The sequence below is a fragment of the Ostrinia nubilalis genome, chromosome 23, assembly GCF_963855985.1.
Source record: "Ostrinia nubilalis chromosome 23, ilOstNubi1.1, whole genome shotgun sequence".
NCBI classification, from domain to species: Eukaryota; Metazoa; Arthropoda; class Insecta; order Lepidoptera; family Crambidae; genus Ostrinia; species Ostrinia nubilalis.
Genome location: NC_087110.1, coordinates 4,712,186 through 4,734,578, shown reverse-complemented (window position 1 = coordinate 4,734,578; position 22,393 = coordinate 4,712,186). Strand labels below are relative to the sequence as shown.

Here is a 22,393-nt window from a genome sequence, read left to right as displayed (position 1 = left end):
TCATCATCATCATCATCATCATTTCTGCCACAGGACGTCCACTGCTGAACATAGGCCTCGCCCAATGATTTCCATATTGATCGGTTGGTAGCGGCCTGAATCCAGCGCCTTCTTGCTACATTTATGAGGTAGTCGGTTACAAGTACTACAAGTGTTCTAAACTAATTATTTTTTCTTTCTTTGTCACATTAATGCATTGATGGTTGTGTATTAATTGTGTAATATATTAATCTTTCTAGTAAAAGCTAACCGTGATGATAGAAAGTAATACAAGCCCGGTCTCATGTGACTATTTTGACTAGTAACTTATAGTTCATTCAACTTATGATGGTGATTTAGACAGATAAAACGTTTCGTTTTATGATTCTAACTTTCTACGAATAAAAATATTGAGTTGTAAAAATCAATTACTTTTGTGTGTTTTCATCCTTCCAAAATATCAATCACTAATCTTTCTCAATTAACCTAAACAAGAATTTCTAATTATTTATTAGTTTATTATTTAGAAAAAATTGTGAAAAAATATTAAATGAATTGCTTCTGCGTTGGTCGGAACTTTTGCTCATAGGGATGGGACATAAACAATCGTAATAAATCAGTAATCGGCATGGTGGTCATCTTACAATCGAATCACGATTATTATCTCAGGCAGGTCAAAGCTAAGTCAGTACGTGTGCGTTTGCCTTTGATGACGGTTTTGTTTTATGCGATTTCTCCACGTATTGTTTGTTATTGTTATTTTGATGTTTTATTGAATAAAATGCATATATTTAATTCTTTGTGATTTATTTTGTAACACTAAGAATATTCACGTTTATTCCATTTCCAGATAGTTCAAATTCATAGATATAATTTTGATCAATATTAAAAATCAAACAAATAAATGGCGATTAGATTTCTATAGAAAATATTCTCGATTCTAAAAAATATCGATTAGGTTTATAAGGAGCGCCTCACTAAATAGAACTGTCATAATCACCATCTTACGCTGAATGGACTATAATAGATTTGAGTAGAAATAGTTTCATAGTTTCTAAGGGGGTAAAACGGGATCCACGCGTACGAAGTCGCGGGTGGCTGCTAGTTTAAATTATAAAGGTAGTAAGGTCAGCGCTCTAGAACGCACAGTGAGCTTGTAACCGCCCGCCCTAGCGTTAGACTCCGGTGGGCGGGCGTATATCTTCCGCGCCCAGTACCTCTAGTAGGAAAAACTTTCGAGTTCGTTTCGTTGCGTATTCAAAGTGTCATCGAAAAATTTTGTATGAAAAATTAAACAGCGCCCCCTAGGGCGGCTATAATATAGGGGGCGCTGTTTAATTTTTCATACAAAATTTTTCGATGACACTTTGAATACGCAACGAAACGAACTCGAAAGTTTTTCCTACTAGAGGTACTGATTCCGTCAGATGGATTGGAGGCATGATAATGGACTGCTTCAATGTTGTGCTAGATTTAAGTTATGATTAAAGTTTTCTACTTTAATTTACAAGATTCTAAGGTAATCCTGTTGCAAAACTGGACTGTCATGTGAACACACATTTGTGTGTTTGAAATTCGAATTACAAATTCAAACGGATCGGTTTTTTGCGGGACATTGCAAAGGGATATTCGTGTGAACGTTAATAATAAAACTTGTATACTACTAAACGGCATCCTGCAAAAAACAGCGCCTGCCTAAAACGGGTTTTCATGGGAACAAGCCTTTAGTAGAATAAAATATTTTGCTCTGCCATCTTGACTAAAATGACAATCATGAAAAAGTTTAAGTTCAATCAATCAGAGGTTTTGGCTTGGTTTGACTTTAGATTCAGACTTCCAGCTAGAGCAAGCTCATTTTCTACTTAAGAATGAATTTAATCAAACAAGTCTAATCTTCATTAGAAGATGAGCATGCTTATTTTAAAAATCACAATTCAGAAACCGAGCCAATTTTGTTTGAGCTTCGCCTCCTAGCTCGATGAGTGTTTCCTAAGCACTGAGTGCTTCTAAGAAACACTCAGAAGTTGTACTCGTAGTCTGTTCCAAAGACACATTACATAGAACACTCGCAGGAACTTTTGAATAAGTTGGACCGCCTCCTGAACAACTGTGTCAGATTTATCTTTGGTCTCGAGTTTGACCACATCTTACCTTTTCACCCACTTGGCTGGCTTCCCATCAGACAGCGAGACCTTACTTTATCAGCTTGACCTGTGGTTGGTAGAGAATGCCACCCGGCATTAAGTCCGCCACTGTACAGTTTAAATAAATAAAACTCCAACTATATCGCAATAATCTACACAGATAGAACTCCAAATAAAAGCACTTGCAACAAAAAATCTCCACCAGAAATATTTGTTAAAACTCATACAAAAAACATCCCACTTTATATGTACCTCACCGTTCGATTCTATGGATCACTAACTTGTTCTGGCGGCAATTCCATCAAATGCTTATTACATAGGCAAAAGCACAAAAAATCTCATATCGCCACTATTTCACGAGCAATATTTGTAAAACGAATTCAAAAAGCATCAACCCACTTTACCGGTAACCTACCTCACCGTTCGATAGCATGGATCACTAAAAACAGTTCCGGTGGCAATTCCATCGAATAAACACAGAGTCCAATTCCATGAATATAAAACCGGTTCAAACTCAAACATCATTTGAATCGGTTTGGGAAATCCACGCAAGTTCCGACTGAACCAACAGATGTAGAGACGACGAGGACAGACAGCCCATTTTTAATTACTTAATTTTTAGGTCAACCAACATACACCAACTTATTGTTTACTCAAAAATAAAAATCGTGTCTGGGCTCTGCGAGGCAAAGAGGAGAGGATGCTGTCTGCGTTTCCTCACTGGATAACATATTTTTAGATCAAAGATTTCTTCCAATTTCAAAGAGTCTTTATATAACGTGCGTTCGTTCGGTTCAGCTAAATAACATCCACTGCTGGACAAATGCCTCCCCCAAGGATTTCCAAAACATCCAACGCATCCAGGTACTTCAGACTACCAGATTTTCGATGTCGATCGGCCCATGGTCGCCACTCGAGAACTTTTATAACCCAGTGGCCACCAGTTCCACGAGCTATGTGGTCCGCCCACTGCCACTTGAGCGCTCCTGCACACGAAGCCGCTACCGTGCCGCCGCCGCGCCGTCGCCACGCCTTTCCACTGTTCATACGCACCGAGTAAAACCGCCACCACGCCGCCGCCGCGCCATCAAAGCATAATTTCGCCCGCGGCGCGGCGGCGGCGCGGTAGCGGCGTCGTGTGCAGGAGCGCCGAGTTTAGCGATTCGGCGGGCTATCCTACATAGTTACTTTGGTTTTCCTGCTGATCTTATTTCTGATTCAATCACCCAGAGAAACTTCGAGCATTGCACGTTGTAACTAAATTGATTCCTATTGTTTTAGGTCTGGCCTGTAGGGTAATTCAAGTGCAATCTGTCATTTCAATCTATTCTATTTGTCATTTAGCTTGTTTAATCTGTGCTGAATAAAGTGCACAATATTTAAGCAGGATATGGTTGCACGCGGATTTTTAGAGAGTTAAATCTTTTGGCCAATAGAAAACGTCATAATAGTTATTATATGAACTGGGATTGGTCAATGACTTTTGAAATTAAAATCCGATGGCCTGAAAAAATCGGTTTTCCAACAAACGTCAGTTACGCGCAAGGAGGTTTAGCTATTTATCCATCGAAGTTAATAAGGGAGAAGACATAAGACTAATTTTATTATTTGCCTGCCGCGACCCGGTTTTTACGAACAATGACGATGACGAACGATGAACCAGTAACGAGGAGCACACTTAGCAATGCTTCCAGGTTGCGCCTCGGTATCAATTAAGTAACATTTTCCGTTAAGTTTACTTTATGGCCAACTAAAGGACTTTTGCCGTCTCCATGGACAAACTCGAAGTATGATAACTACAGTCATTGTCAAAATTTTGCACTGCCATTGCCGCTGGATACCATATATCGCTACTATATTCATAGATAATAGACTTTCAGTTAATCGTCAAAATTGACATTGTTTTTTAAATAACAACAAATGGTATGAATTTTTAAATGTGATATTTTTATAAAGGTAAGTCCCCAAAACAACATTTGATAGCCTATTTTCTTTCGTTGGCATCTAAGTTCCTGTTTTCTACATATATGTTACTACTACCTATTGGATAAGTAACTAAGAACTTTGTCGTTTATTCCATGTGAACAAAATCCCTAAAAGCCCATTTGTAATAATATTCTTACTAAACACTGCTGAAAAAGGACTAAACTTCTGAGCTATGAACGTATAATCCAGTAGCATTAAGTAGGTAGGTACGTACCTATAGCGACGTTGGAACTTGATATAGAAGTTAGCTGTTTTATATTTTTTTTCACAGCAGAAATCTTTATCTTTGATCTTAATATCTGATCGTACGTATTGTCTTTTAAAATATTACATTTGCCTAAATAAAAATAACCGACCTGCTGCTTATGTAAATTATAATTATTTATAACCCTACTTACAATGCATAACAATCATAATTAGGTATTATAACCCTACTTAACAATGCATAACAATCATAAGATAGTTTGGCGTATAAGTAGGTAGGTAGGTACTATCTAGGCCGAAGGTGGAAGCGATCGACCCGGAAATATTCTCAACCATCTCAACTATCATAATAGGTATGTATTTAGAACAGTCCCTCCTTACCAATGATATTATAGATAATACCATTGCTCCTTACCATCAATGCAATCGAGCAGACAAAGGACATTGATAAAAATCGCCCTAAGATTTTCAAAGACTTACCCCCTTACTAATAAAACTTACACGCTCGTTGATCAGTGTTTTAAAGTGACGTTTAGTATGGAAATTTCATTTTAAAACAATGATCAACAACTGTGTAACTTTTTATTAGTAAGGGGGTTAGTATGTACCATAATTTTATGTATATTTTATTTATTTACTTGCAAGTGTCCAAACCTATCGGACAAGTTGCAGTTCGAAAAAATATTTTAAAAGTATTTAAACGAAATCAAAGTCACCGACATATTGACAGAGCAGAGACAGAGATGCGCTTTTTTAATTCGATTTAAGTAAATAATGGTATGATCGATTAGACTAGAGTCTAATCATTAGACCTTTAGACGGGCGCAGATCCGCCGCGCCCGCAGCGCTTCAGTGGATTATTGCATTTTATGTATATTTAATCACATTTATTTACCTACATTTACATATTTACTCTTTTCTTTAAGTGTAGACACTGTTTATGTATAAGTCCACTATTGCATGCCGTGGCAACCTATAATTAAGGCAGCACTTAGATTAAGTTAAATACGTTGTAAATATTGATTGTCTTCCAGTGTATGTCTTGTTGGTTGTCCTATTAAATAAATAAAATAAATATTTATAGCAACACAATGTTTAAAAATAAAATTTTTCAAAAACGATCAATTTAATCGATTATGTCTATTCTAAATGGACATCCCTATTTGTTAGTCAAATAAATTGTCATTCACTCGCATCACCTTTCTCTCTCACTCACTCTTGCTGTGTTGCTGTCTTGCTTGATCCTTCTTTGTGATTCGTTTGTGTTTTAGCTTTTATTTTCGGAACTTTATTAACTACAAACTTGGCTATTCAAACGGACTCTGATTGATTGCAATAACGACATACTCAGCCTGGGATTTACTGTTTTTGTGTGGCTCGGCCAAGGCTCGGCTGGTGGTTCTATGGTGTTAGAAAATGAGCAACTTAATTATACACAACAATGGGCAGCACCTCGATCGGTAAGTACCTACATTTTGCTCTGCAATCTTATGAATAAGTACTAGCCTTGCCAAACTTCTGAATTGCCATTCTCATGGCGGGTTGTCTTGAAATGAATGTTCCGCTATTATCTGTGGTTCAACCCTGGACAGTGTGGACAGCCAGGCCCGATTCGATTGTAAGAAACTAGTCGATGGTACAGCGCAATGGAGGCATGAGCGAGTTACGGAGTTGAGCCGTCGGGTAGGATTTTTAAAAACTATACTTTTAATTATAGATATATTTATTACATAGATATTACAAAGGTAAAGTGATCACGATGATCAGGTCTTAACTAAACGTCCTGATGCTTCCGCGATTGAAGCTCAAAGGCACCGCGAAACTGTCCGAAAGATTCACTTGATCGAAAACTGTCCACTATGCACTTTTTAACACTATTGCACAATCGAGCCACCTGCACTTGGGCAACACGTGATGTTCGCGTGACGTATGCTGTGACGTAGACGAGGCTTGCACTCGTAACACCTCCCCTCCTAGACGAGCAACTATTTGCGAAGGTTGAGAGCAAATGTTGCGGCTTTTCTATCTTCAATTGATGGTGTAGTAACTGCTGATGCCATTTCAATATCTTGGGATTGTGAAGATATAATTTGGTTCAGATTGATTCGCCGCCGTAGGTAGTAAGCCACACTAATGAGTGCAAGTGCACTTAACAGTACGATGACGTAGGTAGGTATCGTTGTGTGGTATAAGCTGGATAAGTCCACGTTGTTAATTGCCACGGGTGGATCCATAAGTACTTGATGTTGAATATAGTGCAACTTATTCAAGTCGATTGTTGTGAAATTATAATGTGGCAGCTGTGTCTTCGAATTAGCTGACGTCAGGATCGATTGTGGGAATGTGATGATTTCAACAGGCTGTCCACGAAATTTGTCGTCGGTATTGATGATTGTGAATTCAGGTGTTCGAATGCTGCAATTTCGTGGAATTGTTGCTAGGTAACTACCTCGTAACAAGTGGTATTTTTCTTGCGCGCAGGATATTTGCACTTTGATTTCATTGGGCAGTGAAAGGATATAATGCTGACTGTCGAGTTCCAGAAGTGCTTCCTTTTGAAGTGATACAGATGTAGGATGGCAGTTTCCAATGTCTTGGTGGTAGATGAGGTTAACGATGCAATCACTATGCGTTCGGGTTTGATGACTAAGCTGCTGCTTGCAGATGTACCAGGTGTCTATCTTCGGGCATTCAGCCTCCATGTACGCAAATTCCTGGGAATTGGATGCCATATATGGGAATGGTGGAAGGATAATTTCGGAGTTTTTATTTGGAACAGGACAGAGTCTATACAGATCATATGATTCAAGGGACATTATGGGAAATTTAAGGACAATTACAATTTTCCTATCAATAAAATATGAGCCTATTGAAATTAAATCGTAGTAATACCTGATATCTAAGTCTAATAATGTGCCAGGATTATACATTATTTTAAGCTGGCTTAACATATTTCTTAAGTCACTTATAGGTAGAATAGAATGGTGCATTACGTTTGTGCGACTAAAAGCTACAATATTACTTAATTTACTTATTTCGGTTGAAAGTTCCTGAACATTTTCAGTAACTATACTGAAAAGTTGTGAAATTTGAGCATATTGGTACATCTGTTCTTTATCATTAATAGATACATTACTCAAAGATATTATTGCTTTTTCTAATTTCCTTTGATTCAAAGTAATATTATTTAAAATTTGAGTTTGTTGGAGAGTCATTTCTTTATATAAGCTTATATGCTTATTGAAGCTAGCAGAAAGCTCTTGATCATTTTCCTGTAATATTTTAAGAGCATTTTCGAATTTCAGAGCGTCCTCATTGTCAAGATTACCTGATATACTTTTAACAAACGTTCCCAAAGGATTGAAAATACCTCTTTTAACTCTTTTTGGTTCGAAAGTTTCTAACTCTAGTGAAGTTTTATTAAGTTTATTGAATAAGTGCAATATTTGATATTTATATAAAATGAATTTTTGGTTAGGTAGTCTATTAGCTAAGTCAGTAAGTTGAGTTTGCAGTAAGTCAATTTGTCGTTGAATTTTGTCTAGGTCAATTTCGTGGAGGAATGTATGGTCATGGGATACGATTCTAGTCGAACCAAGTTTAAAAGGCAGAATTCCAGGTCCGTCAGACAGATCATCAAGTCGGATCGCGTTTACAGTCAGTGGACCTGCTTGTGCTTGGTCCAGGTCCGCCATTAGTAGCAGGGTCCTGTAACAATTGACTGTCTTTATTTTTCTTATCTCTCTTGAGTCTAGTTTTAGCTACTGGTCCCCGTTTCTTGGAAGTATAAATGTGTATGGGAAGGTTAGAAATCACTTTATCCTGTGTATAGCGGGGTGCAGTTTTTTGCCTAATAGCAGCTGGATTTTTTATGTAGACTGTTTGATCCTGACTATATTGAATTTCAGGTTCACGGTCTATGTTGCGACGCTCCATAATGCCTGTACGCTCAGCGTAAGATGAGTCATATATAATATTATAAACTGTGTCCATTTTACTACGATGCTCTTGTAAGTACTGCTGTAAAAGTCGTTCCGATAAGTCTAAGTCAGTCGGGTTTCTGGGGTCAAAATGACCAGTAATAAGGTCAAATGGGCGGCATTTAGTAAGGCTGTGAATAGAGCTGTTATACGCAATGATTGCGTATGGAATTAAATTTTGTGTGGGTTCGTTTTTGTGTTGTAATTTTAAAAGACGAATGTGTTCTAAAAGAGTACTATGGAAACGTTCTATCATGCCATTTTCATTGGGAGCATGAGCAGCTATTTTATGATGGTGTACCTGATGTAATTTTAAAAACTCGCTCACTACTTGATTTGTGAATTCTGTGCCCTGGTCTGTAACTAGACACATTGGGAATCCATGATGAGTAGCAAAAGTCAAAAGAGCTTTGACTATATTGGGGGCAGTGCAATCTGGTAGTCGGTATACTTGGGCGTATTTTGAAAATGAGTCTATGATTGTTAGGTATTTATCCTGTTCTATGGTAAGTACATCCACATGAGCTACTTGGTATGGTTTACCTGGAGGAGGTACAATTTGGAACTGAGGTTGTAAAGGAACGCGGTCGTATTTAGCACGATTGCATATATCACATTGGTTTATATATTTAGTTATGCTATCCTTTAATTTTGGCCAATAATAACGTTGGGAAAGCGCTAAATGTGTTTCATTTATACCTCTGTGGTTAGTTTTTCCTTCATGGTACTTTGCTATTATATCTTGCTGGTTCAGAAAATCACAAATATCTTGGATCTCTTTTTTTACTAGGATTAAGTTAACTGCACTATTTTTTAAAGTTTTTTGTAAAATAGGTACAATGTCATACATTTTATTAAGGGGCTCCACTAGAATAGCTGTACGCAATTTAGGATCAATGTGATTTTTTACTACAGATATAATGTCTTGTTCCAGGTTGCTTTCGGAGATTTGAACTACAGTTTTCTTGTATGTCTCAAAAGGAATGGTCATTTTTGGTTTCGCAGTACAAACGTTAGAGTTAATTTTTATAATTAATTGTCTTTTGAATTTATTTAAGGGGTCCTCTGATACCGGTATTTCAAGAACAGGATGCTCTACGCTAGTGTGGTCAGTGCCTTCTTCAAAATCTGGTAAAAACGGTAAGTCGTCATTATTTTCAGGTGGTGGGGTGAATATTGGTCTCAAGCTCGGTGCTGTGTCGGTTGAAGATTGACTGATGAGTGGTCTATCATCGGGGGCTGTAACTGTTGAGGATGACGAGTCATCTATTTGGACAATTGACGGGGATGATGAGGAGTCACTGATATTAACTACTACTGAATCTAACTCTTCGTTGTGAATTTCAACGCGAGATAGAGCGTCAGCATTAGTATTAGCCTTGCCTTTTTTATAAATGATAGTGAAGTTATATTCTGCCAATTTCAGTCGCCATCGAGTCAATCGAGAGTTTGGTTCCCTGAGATTGAGAAGCCATTGTAGAGGTTTGTGGTCCGTGACAATTTTGAATTTGCGTCCAAATAAGAAAGGTCTGAAATATTTCGTTGCCCAGACTATGGCAAGTAGTTCTTTCTCTATGGTAGAGTAGTTCAGTTCACTGTCATTTAAAGTTCTTGATGCGTACGCAACTGGTCTGTCAGAGCCTATCGTGCCTTGGGACAAAACGGCTCCTAGGGCGACGTTAGAGGCATCGGTGGTCAAAATAAATTCTTTGGAAAGGTCGGGGTACTGAAGAATTGGGTCATTTATAAGTAAGGTCTTACAGTGCTCGAAGCATTTTACGTAGTCAGGAGTGAGAACAATTTTTGAGCCTTTTTTCAGACATGCTGTCAGAGGTTTTGTCAAACGAGCAAAATCGGGAATGAAACGCCTATAATATCCAATGAGTCCCAAAAATCCTTTTATTTGCTTAGTAGTTTTTGGAATAGGGTATTTTAAAATTGCTGAAATTTTATCCGGGTTGGGTTTAATGCCTTGTGGTGTGATAATGTGTCCAAGATATGGAGTCTCATGTTTTAAAAATTCAGACTTGTCCATCTGAACTTTAAAATTTGAGTCTCGAAGCCTGTCAAAGATTTTACGGAGGTTTATCATGTGTTCCTGAAGGGAAGTTGAGAAAACTAGGATGTCATCTAGGTAGACAACGCAAATGACGTTCTGTAAGCCTCTTAAAACATTATCCATGACACGTTGGAACGTGGATGGACTGTTTTTGAGTCCCATGGGCATTCTCAAAAACTCGAAGTGTCCCTGGCCGTCTGCAACACTAAAACCGGTCTTATGAATGTCATCTGGATGCATCTCCACCTGGTAAAAGCCGCTAGCTAGGTCTAGCGTAGTAAAATATTGGCATTTACCTAGCTTGTCTAGGATGTCAGTCAAGTTGGGAATAGGATATTTATCGTCCACAGTCTTTTCGTTGAGTTTTCTAAAGTCAACTACTAGTCTCCATTTAATTTTGCCCGATGCGTCGGCTTTTTTAGGTACTATCCAAATAGGCGCACTCCAGGCTGAAGTGGAAGGCCTAATAATACCTTGCTCAAGCATTTTTTTTACTTGCGATTTTACCTCTTTTCTATGCACAAACGGATATCTGTAAGTTTTACTATGTACCGGAATTTCGTCTGTAGTTGTAATGCGGTGTTTAATTTTGTTCGTAAAAGTTAATGGCTCATCGTCCAAATAAAATATATCGCAATATTCTTTACATAATGTAAGCAAATTGGTTCTCTCCTCAGCATTCATATGATCCGTCCGCAACCGCGACAAAACTTCTCGGAAGCGTTCGGCGTCATGTGTCATTCCGTCGATTGTATTGAGTGAGTCACTTTGTTCATTGAAAATGTGCACCTGCAAAGGTTCTGATAAGGTAAAAATGACGTCGTTTTGGGATGGATTAACAATTTCTATATAGGCTCGACCATGTTGGGCGGTCGATAGACAGTTTGTGATATCGCAACCGCTTATAGTTTGCGACTCTATGCATATATCACCTTCAGAAATGTTAGTTGGAACTTGTACAAACTGAGATGATTGCGCGGGAATAACGGTTTCAAATAGGTTAATGCTGCCTGATTTGTACATAAGGATTGGATTTTGTGCGTATTGGGTCTTTAACACGCGAGAGCTTAAGTCAATTTTAGATTGCCACTGTTCTAGGAGATCTAGACCAATCAGACCATCGAAATATTCGTGGAATCTATACACAAAAAGTTTTATAGGCCTTTGGTCGTTGAATTCGGGAAAACATGGAATAGTTACAGAATAATTATTTCTGGTTGTAGCATGAATGTTCGTGACGATAAAGGGGTCATATTTCAGGTCATACGATGAAAAAAAATTTTCCACCGCTTCTGGGCTAATAAACGATTGGTTAGCACCAGTGTCAATCAGAAGTTTCAAAGGGGGGTCATGGATTTGAATAAATGGTAGTTGCCTTTGATTTTGAAGGTGCAACTCTATGTTGGGGATATCTGATCTGGGGTCAAGCAAAAATTTTCTTGGTCATTCTGGTCAGCTGTCTCGGTCATTTCCTCAGTCAAGTAATTATTTTCAGGTAGTGAAGGCTCTTGGCCGTAGTCAAAGTCGTTGTAGTACATGGTTTCAGGGTCATAAAATTCATTTAAGTTAATTTGAGGACGTGAATTTTGTTGAGTGGGCGGTAATATGCGAGCAACTGGGTGACTAACACCACTCATAGGCTTTGGGAAATTTTGAAAATTATTATATGCCTGATTTCCTCGTGGTGGAATTTTGAAACCTGTAGACATATTGGAACGTGGTAAAGCTCTCATAATTTGTTGAGTCCTTGAAGGTCCTTGCTGGTGTAAAAAGTTTTGAGGAGGTAAAGTAGGCCTAAAACTGTTATTAGGAAAACCTTGGTTAGGTAAAAAATTTCCGGGAAAATTGCCTTGTTGCATCAATGGGTTAAATGGTCTAAATGGACGCGTTGGCATTGCAAAATTAAACTGTCTTGGCGCCATGGGTGAATCATGCAAATTAAAAGGCGAGTAATTAAATGCATTATTCGTCACTGATTTCTTGGAATTAGCGAGCGGGCTTCCGACTTTATTTTGCAGATATAATACGTTTAATTCCTCCTGGGCGAATTCCAATGCCTTTTGTAAAGAATCGGGACGCATGCAACGCACGCGGGAGCCCAATGGCTCGGCTAGGCCTCTAGTGAAGGTCTGGAGAGCAAATTTTTTGTAAAGGTCGCGCTTAGCCTCAACTGTGGTTTTTATTGGTTCGTGTAACTCTACATAAGTCATTATTACACTTAATAAATTTTGGACTCGTTCGTAAAATATCTGTGGGCTGTCGGAACCTTGCGTTAACATAGACATATCAGTGTATAGAGCGGACTCGTCTCTGTGATCCGAAAAGCTGTTAATAAGAGCATTTCTAATACCGTTCCAGTCCTGGGGAATGCCATTTGTATTTAACGTTTTAGCGGCCTGTCCGGTTATTTTATTTAAAATGCCATTAATTAAGGCGGAATTATTTAATTCGTTGCCCGGGGCTGGATCGATATATGTCAAAATTAGCTGGTCACAAATATTCAAAAATCTGATTAAAACATTTGAATTTCCATCAAACTCAGGTACTAATCTTAGAGCTTTCCAAATTCTTTCTGTCTTATCATAGGCAACAGGCATTTGCTCAGTCGCCATTTCTTCTGCTATAGTCTCAAAATCACGATAAAATCTAAATTCTCTAGAATTAGGTCGGATACCTCGCCGTTGATTCGGCCCGATATCCCTATCACTCCTCGGATGAAAAATCTTGAAAACTAATTAAAACTACTTAATAAAAAAAAATTACTAGAAATTACTATGTGAAAAAATATTACGCCCTACGGGAGTCAGGAAAGGGACCGCTGGCAACCAATAGGAATGCGTAACTTATAAAAAAATAACTCACAGGAGCAGGATGCTTAGCTTGGCCATCGATTTTTGGATTAGCGCCGGTTTTCGAAGTCGATTCTTCTTCTCCGTCCGACGACTGCTTCACGTAGATTCGTAGGGATAGTCGACACGCCGGCGAAACGACTATCAGGCGGTTCGAAGTGTGAAATCGCGCACTGACTCGACTATCCTACCGACTGCGCCAGTTACGGAGTTGAGCCGTCGGGTAGGATTTTTAAAAACTATACTTTTAATTATAGATATATTTATTACATAGATATTACAAAGGTAAAGTGATCACGATGATCAGGTCTTAACTAAACGTCCTGATGCTTCCGCGATTGAAGCTCAAAGGCACCGCGAAACTGTCCGAAAGATTCACTTGATCGAAAACTGTCCACTATGCACTTTTTAACACTATTGCACAATCGAGCCACCTGCACTTGGGCAACACGTGATGTTCGCGTGACGTATGCTGTGACGTAGACGAGGCTTGCACTCGTAACAAGCGAAACAACAATTATGTTGACAATCCAGCTGGTTTTGGTGTAAATCTAAGGAATTATTTACTTTGACACAGTGTTGGCACTAATCAATTAATTTTTTAATCAATTAATTAATTTGATTAATTTTAATCATGATTAAATTAATCCTGATTAAAATAATCATGATTAAAAAAGTAATCATAATCATGATTAATTTGTTAATCATTAATCAATAATCATTAATTTGATTAACTTGATTAACTTCTTAAATGTTCTATCGAAAACAATGTTAAAACATTGAATTCTAATATTAGATGTTTGGTTTTAGGCTACAATTCTATGACAGGTCATACTTAGATAAATATAAGGTAACCTAGACTGCCCCCCGCCCCCTTCCCTCGCTGAAACTTCCGGTGCAGTCTTCCGACCTCCCGTAGGAGGATATCAGTCCACTTCCCCTACCGCTCCAGCACTTACTTGCAACCCCACACTCCCACCACCTGCCCCCCACCCCTAGCCTCCCCTGAAACTTCTAGTACGAAGTCTCCTGCACCTCCCCAACACGCAAAACCTCCTAGCTTAGCAACCCCACCCTTCTATTGAATTGCCCACGCGTGGGCCTCCCCCCGAAACTTCTGGTACGAAGTCTCCTGCACCTCCCCAACACGCAAAACCTCCTAGTTTAGCAACCCCACCCTTCTATTGAATTGCCCACCCGTGGGCTTCTCCCCGAAACTTCTGGTACGAAGTCTCCTGCACCTCCCCAACACGCAAAACTTCCTAGCTTAGCAACCCCACCCTTCTATTGAATTGCCCACGCGTGGCCCTCCCCCCGAAACTTCTGGTACGAACTCTCCTGCACCTCCCCAACACGCAAAACCTAGCTTAGCAACACCACCCTTCTATTGAATTGCCCACGCGTGGGCCTCCCCCCGAAACTTCTGGTACGAACTCTCCTGCACCTCCCCAACACGCAAAACCTAGCTTAGCAACACCACCCTTCTATTGAATTGCCCACGCGTGGGCCTCCCCCCGAAACTTCTGTTACGAACTCTCCTGCACCTCCCCAACAAGCAAAACCTCCTAGTTTAGCAACCCCACCCTTCTATTGAATTGCCCAACCGTGGGCTTCTCCCCGAAACTTCTGGTACGAAGTCTCCTGCACCTCCCCAACACGCAAAACTTCCTAGCTTAGCAACCCCACCCTTCTATTGAATTGCCCACGCGTGGCCCTCCCCCCGAAACTTCTGGTACGAACTCTCCTGCACCTCCCCAACACGCAAAACCTCCTAGCTTAGCAACCCCACCCTTCTATTGAATTGCCCACGCGTGGGCCTCCCCCCGAAACTTCTGTTACGAACTCTCCTGCACCTCCCCAACACACAAAACGTCCTAGTTTAGCAACCCCACCTTTCCGTTGAATTGCCCACGCTTGCGCCTACCTTTGGGGGGACTTCTCCCCTATCGTCAGCCAGCCCGCTTAACTTCTATCCTGACCCAATTTTGCTGGAGGATACCGGAAGAATAGAAGGAATTGTGAGAAACAAAACTAGTGCGATAAGTGTTTAGAGTAGTGAAAATTGACGCAGTTTTTTGGGAAAACGACAGCGGGCCTAAAAAGGCCAAATCACGCAACATTGCTAAAAGGAATTCATTTCCAGAATTCATAGCAGATCATAAGCAATTCCTCTAATTTTCATAAAATGGTCTTACATTTTGGCAGAATTGCCGCAATTCAATTCATCTGCAGATTCATATTCGGCGTCTATGTTGCCACATGTGAATAATAAAAACCGTACTTTACCGGTTATCATTTCTACGACTTTTTTTACATTTTAAACTGAAAATCTTGAACAATTACCTCATATCTTGTTTTAAATTAATAAAAGTAATTTAATAACATCAAAATATTTGAGTTTAGAAGCCAAAAATGAGAAATGAAAAATCATTCACTATTTTATTTACGACTGGCAACAAGTTAGGTGTCGACTTAATGAAGGTCAAGTTAATGTAAACAATACCATTGTATAAGACACGGAATATTATGCTTGAACTAAACTCTTATGATTTAGGCGATAAATCAAGGTTTTAAGTGGTTGACATACATTCCAAGCGTTATTTTATGTTATTGACAAAAGAAACAATAGTCGCTTAGTGTGATAGGGAGGGATTGTGCAAGGTTTCGTTTATGCATTTTGTTGTGGAAACTCAGTGTCCTTCAAAAAATTATGCACTTATTTATCTTAAAATAGAACTCAATCATAAAAGAAAATACTTACATCCTCTTAATATTGAAAAGTGATCCAGCTAATTATATTTTTTTAACCGAATTCAAAAAAGGAGGAGGTTATAATATGTTCAACTGTATGTTTTTTTTTTCTATGTATGTTCACCGATTACTCCGTCAATTGTGGACCGATTTTCAAAATTCTTTTTTTGTTCGATAGGGTTCACTTCTGAGGTGGTCCCATTGTCACCAAGTCAGGATCTGATGATGGGATCCTAGGGAAATCGAGGGCAACCCTCAAATTTTATAGGCACGTATATCGTCTTTCAAACTTTTTCATAAGTTATTCAAGTATTTGCTCCTGGAAATCATCATCTCATATTGATGAGCTGATGATAGAAGGCAAAACTCCTTAATGCTTAGGAGTTGGAGGATAATTCTTTTAATTTTATAGATAAGTATAGTTTCTAAAGTTATTCAAGTGTTTGCATCAGATAGTCATCATCTCATCATGATGAACATGGTAGGTACAACTCCTTAATGCTTAGGAGTTGGAGGATAATTATTTAAATATTATAGGTACAAATAGACCAACAGGTGTATTCATGTTTTTAAGGTGGGCTGACGGTTTAAGGTCTTTTTAGGTTGCCGATCTGTATTTTGTAGGGAATATTATTTACACTAGACATGAAGAATATGGTCTCAATGTACTGCCTACCTTCAGTGGTAACATCAAGGTAATAATTAGTTAACTAAAAAGCAAGAAATGAGTTAAATTTTATTTAAAAAAAGGCAAGTGCAGGCAAACTTCACACGTTTCATAATCTTGGCCTTAGATTATTAATCTAAGATCTTGGCACCAACTCCAGAAGTATCAATCATGGTATACCTACATAAATATTAATTCGTCCTAATAAATAAGTAATTAGTAATTATTTTTCTACATTTTAGTGTAGGTTTTTTGGAGTCGGTTTAATTTTTTGCTTTTATATAGCTACCCTCTCCCTACCCTCCTCAACCCTCCCCCTAAATCGTGGACTCATACCTTGATAGTTATTTACTATAGGATTTAAATTAGGTAGGTACCTACTTAATACTTGTAAGAATAGATTGAGGTATAGGTACACATTTTTCGACAAATATTTTGAAGTTTTATAATGCATTTCTATTTCTAATTATATTACTCAATTCTAAGTCAAAAGCACCCTTTGCAAACACCCCATACTAGCCTAGACGATGTAAAACACTTTCCATAATACGGGCATGCTCCCAAAAGTTTACATAGAGGCCTAAATCTTCCATTATTAATTTATTTTTTGAAATTACAAACTAGCTGAATTGTAAAATGTTGCTCTCGAGTAACTTCTTATGATTCTGCTAATTGACACATTAGCAATTCCTATTTTGTGGACCATTTTACGATTTCTCATACAAAACTGTCAAATAAATGAATTGCCGAATATGAATTGTATCCGAATCATAATATGAATTGCCGACAAGTGGCCATTTTGTGTTTTTAAATCTGAATCATATTATGAATCTAATAAGAATTGCTCAAAGCGGCCTTTTTAGGCCCGCAGATCCCCCCTTTGCTAGATATTTTATAAGTCGCGGGTACCTTTTCATACACTCCCAACCCTTTTCTTATGAAAATAGTAGATAGTTAATCAAATAATCAAATTAACGATTAATGATTATGATTAATTAATCTTAATCAAATTTTTTGATTAATGATTAACTAATCATAATCAAAAAAATTTGATTATGATTTTAATCATTAATTTTTAATCATTAATCAGATTAACTTTTTGCCAACACTGCTTTGACACTATCTCCCTGCTCTCAATGAAAGCTTGTTTTGTTTTGTTTTTTGGAACTAAGACTACTAGATTATTATTTTTTGTAACTAAGTTTGTAACACGTCATAATTAATTATTATAACAACAATGCTTATTTACTAAAGCTGTTTAACCCTACCCTCTGACCCAAAATTCTACTAACAGCACATAATATTGAATTATCATTTTTTTTATGGTTTGCGGCTCAATTTATTCAACGCACAGGAGTATGTGTGGCATGGCATGCAATGAATCTATTTATTTTTACAGGTTACAGCTCATGATCTTATATGCACAACATGTTGGACCCAAGCCCAAGATACAACACAAATGCATCTACTTCAAATCTTAGCAGAAAATGTGTGCTTTGCAGTAGAACACTAGAGCCTAGAACACGTTCACATCAGCTCATGTCCCTGAGAACTAACACTCAACATCATATTAACATCAGGAACATAATTGTGGAACGACTAACTCCATTAGAGGTAATGCACGCTAAAGTCCTTATTTAATAAAATGTTATTGGCTATACAATCAGTCTAATTCTTGTAAAGTTATTGGTTTCTGTAAATTAATACTAAAATAAAATAATTTAAGTGCGGGACATTAAAAAACTGATAATTTTTTTAAACTTATTTCTAATTATTATTATTTTTAAACAGGTTACTGCAAATGACTACATCTGTGGGGCTTGTCACTCATTATTGCAAAGAGATACCACACCTACTTCACAAGACTCTCCAGATATGCCAACCGGTGCCCCGGTAGGTCACCAACAAGTTTGTGTTGGATGTGGTTGTTCATTATTGGGAACTTGAAGTCATTGTTTGGATACAGAGAATAATCAAGATATATTAAACATTGTTCGAAATTGGATTCAACCCAGAGAGGTAAGAGCCCTGCCAGTTTTATAATACATAAAAATAATTATGCCGGTTTATTATAATAATAAAAAAGGTTTTTTCCGAATCAGCCTTCCCATCCTTCAACTCCTTCCATTGCTTTCAATCTGCCACTACTCTCATCCATACAGGTTATACAGGGTGGAAACGATAAGTGATCTCACTCGATTATTTCTAAACTACACAAGATATCGAAAAACTGGTTACTCATCCTGAAAGTGCTTCACGAGCTCTTTCTAACGGTATCAGTAAATAGTTACAGAATTAACTGGATCTATCCGAAAATTCAATGTTTTCAGCCTCCATACTAAATGTATGCCAGCCACACAATATTAAAAGTGTTATAGATCACTTATCGTTTCCACCCTGTATAATACAAATAGACTTATATTATTAAAATATTGCAATATTATTACTTACATAATATTAAACATAAGTTTTACTATTATAAAGCCAGTTAAAAATTCCCTGAGCCAAATAAACTCAGTAAAGTTTTATTTATACTTCCTGCATAACAACAGACTACTCTTTTAAACTACCACTATTCTCACTCTCAATCCTCGTTCCTCATTCATCCCTTTCGTTTCCTCCATAGACCAATCATTCCTCATCATTCAGCGTTCAAATCATAAATTATCTTTCATCACTCATCTTACTATTCCGTTACACACAAAAGTCGTTAATCCTATATAAATATTGCTCTTCTTATTGTTGAACTGTGAATCTGATGTTTTATTTTATTTTCAGATTCGTCCTTCAGATCTTCTTTGCCATAGATACTATCAGAGAGCACGAATTACTACAGTTGGTGCTTATTTAATGAAGCTGAGGACCGGTGATTCAGATGACAGAATAGCTACATTACTTGGCATTTCAAGGAGTACTCTTACAAAATATGTAATGAAAGCACGCAGTATGATGGAGGAACATTTCGTACCAGCACATTTAGGGTTACAACATATTAGTAGAGAGGAAGTAGCCCAAAGAAACCTTTATGTTCCAGTCTCTTTTCGGGAAGCCAGGAAACGATTTACCACAAAGAAAGGCTATTGTCATCATGGATGGTACATACATACATTTATGTGCAAAAAAGTAGCAATTATGCATACCAAAAAAAAAACTTATTCCCTATACAAATATCGGAATCTCGTTAAACCATTTATGGTACTTTGTTGTGATGGCGACATCATTGATGTATTGGGCCCATATTTAATAGAAAATGTAGAACATGACCATTAATAAATAATAAGTACCTACATACGTATTTTCATTTATACCTACATAACTGCCTACTTACCCTTGGGTCGGAATAAAGATATTTTTGGATTTAAATGTAAGTAAAATATATTAACTTCTTTTTAAAAAATGTTTGGCTTTTCCGTAGGCATTCCTATTTTTCCAATACGCAAAGTTCTATTTGCTGCTATTCATACGGTTTGACAAAGGGGTTCTTTATCGATCTACGATTTAAAGTGTAATTAAGACGTCTCTCCTACATATCTATACCTACTTATAATAAATCTGTAGAGGTCAATTCTGTACATGAAATATAATTTTCAAAATAACTATCAGGGGGTGATACTGATGCCAAAAATGCAATCAGTAAAATTTTTGTCTGTCTGTCTGTCCGTCTGTATGTTCCTTATAGAAACAAAAACTACTCGACGGATTTTAACGAAACTTGGTACAATTATTCTTCATACTCCTGGGCAGGTTATAGTATACTTAGGAATTCTCACGGGAACAGGAATTAGCGGGAAAATCCTTTTGTATGAAAAATCTAAACCGCTTAAGTTAGACGCTTTAAATTTCGCACGTAGGTACTTTAGTAAACTAATTCTCACGGGAACGGGAATTCGCATTATTATACATTTAATTCTTGACAATAAATAGTTTTATTAGCAACTAGCGGCCGCCCGCGACTTCGTACGCGTGGATCCCGTTTTACCCCCTTCATCTATCTTACGCGGTTTAGATTTTTTCGTTCAAATGTTTTTTCCCGTTCACGTGGGAATTTTGCAATATCCTGTTGTAACTAAGCTTTAAGTTTATTAAGATACCTACATGTCAAATTTCAAGCGTCTAACTAAAGCGGTTTAGATTTTTCATACAAAGGGATTTTCCCACGAATTCCAGTTCCCGTGGGAATTAGTTTACTAAAGTACCTACGTGCGAAATTTAAAGCGTCTAACTTAAGCGGTTTAGATTTTTCATACAAAAGGATTTTCCCGCTAATTCCTGTTCCCGTGGGAATTCCTAAGTATACTATAACCTGCCCAGGAGTATGAACAATAATTGTACCAAGTTTCGTTAAAATCCGTCGAGTAGTTTTTGTTTCTATAAGGAACATACAGACAGACAGACAGACAAAAATTTTACTGATTGCATTTTTGGCATCAGTATCACCCCCTGATAGTTATTTTGAAAATATATTTCATGTAGGGTAGACCGGGTACAATAGTACCACGGGTCAATAGTACCATCGGCGATATTTCTTCATACAAGTGACGTTAGATTGTGTGCATAGCGTCAGAATATGCGCTTTTTGTGTTTCCATCCGCTCACCAGTCGGCGGCGCTTGCGCTGAAAAACGAAGGTTCACAGGAAGGATTTTTGTTTTTTGCCCAGCCGCAGTAAGTTTTTATGTCAAATATATGAGCCCATAAGTTGCCTAATATGCTATTTGTTACCAAAGTATTGTTGTCAATAGTTTATCCAGGCTCTAAACTTTGTATCGACAGCGAATTATTGGCATTCACTGTGAAAATGACAGAATTTTAGGTGAAGTTCTCTTGACTACCTACTTGGAACAAATGTACCAGTCTCCATGGGGTCAATTGTAGCGGTACAATCAACCCCGTGGTACAATTAACCCCCGGAACCTTATTTTATACTTAACCTTTAACTACTGACGTGGGGGCCTCTCAGGCCTTGCAAAAGTCAAATTGTTGAATTTCTCCTCCCCCACGTGCACGACACACCCGAATCTTTTAGTACCTTCGAGTTTCATTGCGCCGAAGCTGTCAACAACGGTGCACGTGATTGCACGCGCAATTTCAGTAGGTAAATTAATTTTAAAGTTTCTTGTGGGCCTCTCAGGCCCCCACCTCAGTATTGGCGTAACTTTTTTTGTCTACAGTTTTCATTTAGTTTTTGTCTTTTCTTGAAATAATTTGAAAAAATCTATAATATGGAGCCCACAGTACGTCGTCCGAGAGAAAGCGGTATCTCGGAAGTAAAAATAACCAGTATTTAACGAAAAATAGAAGAACAGTAGTTTTTGGCACGTATGCTAGGAAATGATAAGCCTGTACCTGTCTATCAAGATTTAAACGATGAAACCAAGTGCCATACATGTATTTTGAAGATTAAAATGAAATCTACATTTTAAAAACATGTATAGCTTCCTTCACTGAGCAAAGCAAGTTTATCCAGGCTGTGTTTAATTCGCACTATTTGTTGTGTGTAATTTTTTTCCCCCTATTTCATATTAGGATTACTGATTTATCATTAGCTAAAAAGACTATTGAAAATTAAGATTCTAAGTTGATTTGTTGAATTTATGAATATTTTTCATGATAACATTGTGAATCATGATTTCATGAGATTTTTGCCAAAAATGCTACATGTTTTCTAAATATTGAAATAATACATACTTATTAACAAATAATTTACATAAAAATCGTTTTATTGTATTTAAATATAACCACTATTAATAATTATTAAACATAAAATCCTAAAAA

At 37.6% G+C, this 22,393-nt stretch overlaps 1 long non-coding RNA gene across 1 annotated transcript; it reads left to right on the top strand.

Annotated features, from left to right (window-relative positions):
• The first annotated feature begins 5,519 nt into the window (after window positions 1–5,519).
• Window positions 5,520–19,877, top strand: LOC135083374 (uncharacterized). The gene is made up of 4 exons (XR_010259587.1): window positions 5,520–5,773; window positions 18,019–18,233; window positions 18,411–18,638; window positions 19,398–19,877. It is a non-coding gene; the product is annotated as an uncharacterized LOC135083374 (long non-coding RNA).
• Window positions 19,878–22,393: the final 2,516 nt, after the last annotated feature.